Raw genomic sequence first — 5,477 nt, 5'->3', positions numbered from 1 at the left:
CTTTGTCTCTGCAATATGACAAATGTTTTACAAACTCTGTCTAAAATGCTATTTCCATAATAATATTCTCCCTGATTCCTTCCTGTATGTGATTATTTTTTTTTAACATGTGATGAATAATAAAATCTGGCATTTCATATTTCCTACAAAATGATCAGTGCCAGGGTGCTGCTGGTGGAGACTGGGTGTCCAAATAGGAGCAGGGATTGGGGCAGAGCTGTATTAATGGACTATTATTTTTAATCATCCCTTTGAATTAGGGTGTGTTCCCCAGAGCTGAAATAAAAAATCCCATTAATTTCTGTTTAATAATGGGAAATATTATTTCACGTGCCTGTTCCCATTTCAGTGCTCTTGGCAAACCTGTGCTTAATCCAAATGGTGGAATCACTGGCAACTACTTGGATTTAATAGGAACAGTCTGGGATTTTTTTTCCCACTCTTCTAACAGCAACCATTGAACTCTGAGCTTGGCTCTAGACTTGATTTTCAAAACTGTAAATCAGGATTAACTTCCCAAAGGCTGATGGAAGCACTCCAGGGTAACATGATTACAGGCAGCCTGCAGGGCATTTGCACAGAGCCACTGAGGGGGGAGTTCATTTCCTTCAGGTGCAGATTTACCAGGGATGTCCCATTTTCCCTTGGGGGCAGGAATGGGGTGAAGGGAAGAAGGAGATGGGCTCTGGGTGCCACACAGCTCCTGGGGGTCTGCCAGGAGGGAGGCTGTGGGACCAGTGAGCTGGGACCTGCTGCACCCACACGGGGCCCTGCATGTGGGGCGTGAGCAGAAAAGTTGGGAATATGGGATCCCTGTGTTCTGCTCTGTGATGCAAACAGGGAAGAAAAGCAGGGATGTAGATGCTACCCACAGTCACCAGGACCCAGGGCTGTCCCTGCAGAGCTGCTTTCCTGCTGAGGTCCCCCTGACCTGTGTGACAGCACAACCATCACCCAGCACTTCCTTTTAGGGTTTATTCCTTACTGCAAAGCCACCTATGGACAGAAAACCACAAACTGCTCAGCCCTCTGTTGCAGATCCCAAAGACCAAAGTATTTGTCTTTTTTCCACAGTGGAAATTTTCAGTGACCTGAGCAGAGGTGGCCATGAATACAGGGTTTGCTCCTGGCACTCAGCAGAGCTGTTTGGAGAGCAGAGAACCCCACCTAATGCACCCCCTTGAAGGTAAAATGCAGTTCCCCAAAGTGCAGGAGGAGTGGTGCTTTCAGCTTGATGGCTCATAAATGAAGGACTCTCAGGCTTCCTTTACATATGGAGGCTGTAAAAGAAACATCTTTTGTATGTCTATAAACCAGCTTCAGATCCATATAAAGCCAGGCAATCAAAAGTGAAGTGTGTCTGTGTAAGAGATGGTTATAGAGAACAAAGGCCTGAGAGGAGAACAAATGAAGCAGTTGACCTTGTAGCTCACTTTCTGCCAAAAACCAGTTCAAATAACTTTTAATGTCATCTTGTTAAAATGGCCTCATGAATAAAACCAAAGCGATGTTTATGCTCGAGACTGCTGAGTGCATGAGTAGCACAGGGCTTATTCAGAAACCAGGAGCTCACTTGAGTGTAGTGAGAAGTCAAGTTTTCCCAAGCTGAGGTTTGTTATTGGTGTTGTGGAACATTTGGTTCTTCATCTGCTGGTAGCTTAGGGGGTTCATGGTGTTCTCTGCATTGCAGGATGTTCAGGTATGATTGTTCTGTTCCCACTTTTCTGTCTGCACAAAGAACGGAGAAAATACAGCTCTGAATATTTAAATAATCAGCTCTAGCTCTAGCAGCCACCAGGGATGGTCTAAGGTGGTGTGTGGAAGGGAGCTGGAGAAGGGATCTGAGGGAGAATCAGGTCTCAGATTTCTGCCCATGTAAAATAGCCAGGAAAAGGGGAGCTCAGCTTTGTCATGGCAAATACTTCCCCTGGTTTTCCCCCTTTGCTTCTCGGTGGAAGCTGCATGTGGAGAAAATACTGACAGTGAAAACCAGGAGTTGTAGCTGGAGAGCAGAAATAAATCACCTCCGAAAGTCCTTCATGAAGGTGGCAGCATTTCTGCAAAATATCTTGGCTAAATGATTTGTTAAGGGACTATTCTTTCACAGAGCTGAGCTCTGTCAATAAACAAGATTAGTTTTGCTTTTCAGGCCATCCTTTGTACAAATAAATGTGGTTTCAGCCACTGGAAGCCTCTTTGTTAATAGGGTCATGATACAAGTTTATTGATTGAGGTGTGGTGACATCTCATATTGAGTGATTTGTGAAATCCTCTCAGGAGATAACACTTAGAACACAGTGGTGCCTGACAGCAGCATCAAAATAGCTATTACCAGAAACTACAAACTGAAATAGAATTAACAATTAGGTACAAATGCATATGTACACATTATGTGTTTATGTAATGAGGCACCTGTTTGAAAAGTCCTGAGGACAGAAGAGGGATTTCTCCTGTATGACCAGTGCTTGATTGGCAAAGGGGCTGAGAGCCTCTGCCCTGTAACCTGTGAAGCAGGAGCTCGCTGCAGCCTCAGTGCCTGGGCACAGAGAACTGCCTGAGCAGGAGCTGCAATAAACTGGGTTTGGCTCCCAAGTCCTCCTGAGCTCAGCCATCTGTGCAAAACTGCTCTGTGCACCCAGATGTTTTATTACTCATAAACTGGAAGAGGAAATAAGTGCCAAAAGTGCCAAATACATGTGCAGAATATGGGCAGCTTCTTCAGCCTTTTGTCCTTTGCTTTGATAATAGATCTCAAGCTTAACCCTTCCTCCAAGAGAAATTATACAAGTTATAAACCCTCAAAGGTGTATTGAACTGAAGTCCACTTGAGTGATTTTATCATGTCCCCAATTTATTTTCAATATGACCTTGATGTGGTACCTTTCTTTTAAATGACATTAAGTTCAAAATGCCAGCTGCAGCAGACCACTGACACAGCAGATTCAAGGCAGAGATGGAAATGTATCTGTGCTGTGCTCAAAGGGCTCGTGCCAGGCTCCTTTTACTCTAATGTGAACTTGGTAATTAGTTCTGCAATCACTCAGGTGGTGTTTTAACATATTTGGAGTAGTCACATCACCCTACAAGGCTCTTTCCCTATTTTGATCACTCAGTTGCCAGCTTGGATGTGTCTGTGCAGCTGGGGGGCTGCTTGGTGACCTGGACTCAGGTTAAAAGTAGTTCAGAAAGAAAAAAATGCTTTTTCCTCTGGATCAGCTCCTGGTTCAGGAGGAACCAAAGAACTTCTCAGCCACAGCAGAGGTGACAGCTTGGAGCTGTGGAACCTAGGCCAGCAACACTGCTGGAAGCAAATTCTTGTCAAGCTCTTCCCTGGGAGGTTTATGTGGCAACAATGATTTTTTTTATTATTTGAGGTGAAAATATGTAACAGACTTACTGTCTGCAACAGCAGCTCCTCAGGTGCCATTTGGTATCTGTGCAGACTGGATTACTTAACAAATATCTTCTGCACTCTTTAATCTGAGTCATTGTTATAATGTACAAAGGATTTTTGCTCACTAATGTCCATGGGAGGTCTTTAGGCAGGCAATCTCCTGTTGACTACAAGCAAATATCCTTAGCAAAAAAATCTAATGTACCATTAGCACAGGAGTAAAAACCCTTTGGACAGTCTGTGTGTGCTGAACTCACAGTGTGCCTAATTTGCTGATAAATGTACCTTGTTAGGTATGATTCTCTCCAGATATGCATTGACCTTTCCTTGGATTTCAGCAGGAGGTTCATAGTTAAAGCACAAGATAATTAATGGCCTAGCTAATCATATCAGATGTTGTACTGGAAGCACTGAGAGTAAAGCAATTAGGGATGAGTTCAGTAGAAGTTAATATAATCTGAAGGCTAAAAAAATTGTGGGTTTGGGCTTGGCCAGCAGTGAAACTTTGGAAGTTTGTAGAAAGACAAACTCTTTCAGAATAGGCATAAATTAAATGAGTTTAACACTGGTCCTTTATCATCCACAGCCCTAAGGAAAGCTTGAGGCATCCTGTGCTTTCACTAGCAGGGGTCAGGATTTTGAAGATCACCAAATTTATTTAAAATTGAAGCTGATGGTAGGATGGGGAAGGAAAGGGAAATTTTTTGCAACCTTAATTGCTGGGAATTGTTAAGAAAAACAGTGTGAAGAATGGATTTGGGAGCAAAGTAGAAAAACCTTTTGCAGGGAACTTGTCTGTGCTGGCAGCTGGACCCTCCTGTGGCTGAGTAGCTCCTGGTCTTTACCTGGCACAGTACCTGGGATGCCCCTGATTTGCCTTCTGCTGGACTTCTTCTCCCCTCATCCTGCCCAAGGAAAATGCCTCATTCCAAAACCCCTTCCTTGCCTGCTGCATCGAGTCCAGGCTCGTTTCTTCTGGTCACACAGTCAGCTGTGAGGGCTCAGAGCCTGCAGGAGGGCTCAGCTCTGCCCACACAATGTATCTGCAGAGAAATGAAATAATATTTTCCCTTTATTGCTCTTCATTCCAGGTGTCTCTGTGTGTAACTCTCCAATGCACCCTTGCTAATCAAAGCAATATTCTGCAGCATGGTTTTGTTACACTGCCCACATTTATTATCATAGAATATCCACTGGGAGAGAGCAGCCAGGGCAGCAGAATGGTACCTGTAAATAATCCTGGATCTGGGTGAAGCAAGCAGGAGTCCACAATGTGGGCTTGGTGATGTGATAATATACCATATTAAATGCAAATAACAGAGCAGTAACAGAGCAAGACGTCAGTGCTAGAAGAAGAAATTCCTACCAGCAAAGGGCAATGTCAAAAATATTCACTGCCTGGCTTAAACTAGATTTGATCATTACAAACCTACAATTTACAGCCCAAATTAGGCTTTTGAGTTGAAAACATGATTTCTGCCTTAGCTTATGGATGTGGAAGCAGAGAAAACACCAGAAGTAGGGACAGATGGCTTGTCATCTTTGTAAGCAGTTCCCTTAGGAATGTACCAACTTTCAAATACAGAGAATATGTGCCACTTGCCAAGGTTTGTCACAGAGCTCCACAATCCCGTGACTCCAGAGCTGCATAGAAAAGGTCTGTGTGAAGAGCACAACTCTCTGGATAAATTGTCTTTTTAGGTACCCAAGAGAGTGATCAGAAAATCCCACTGGAATATAGAGGGAAAGGAGTCTGTTCTGGATGCCTGACAAACCACAGTAGTCACACACAGCACATCTGAGGACAAACAAGAGTAGTGCAATTCCTTTTGTGTCCCCTGCAGGTTTTTTGGTGGTATCTGACCTTGTCTGGCTCCAAAATATGCTGCCAATATTTTAACAAGGGCTTGCTATGGATAGAAAGTGTTCGTGCCCAACCTTGCCCATTATCCAGTGGTAAACTTCACATGCCAGTGGCAACCTGCAATGCAAAGGTAATAAATGTCTCATTTCTTGCTCTCTTGAGGGCACTTTAAAATGACAATGAACTCCACAATCTTTACCTTTCCATGCTGAGTTTCAA

The sequence above is a fragment of the Pyrgilauda ruficollis genome, unplaced genomic scaffold (assembly GCF_017590135.1).
Source record: "Pyrgilauda ruficollis isolate IOZ18807 unplaced genomic scaffold, ASM1759013v1 scaffold15, whole genome shotgun sequence".
Taxonomy (NCBI): domain Eukaryota; kingdom Metazoa; phylum Chordata; class Aves; order Passeriformes; family Passeridae; genus Pyrgilauda; species Pyrgilauda ruficollis.
This window is presented reverse-complemented; position numbering follows the sequence as displayed.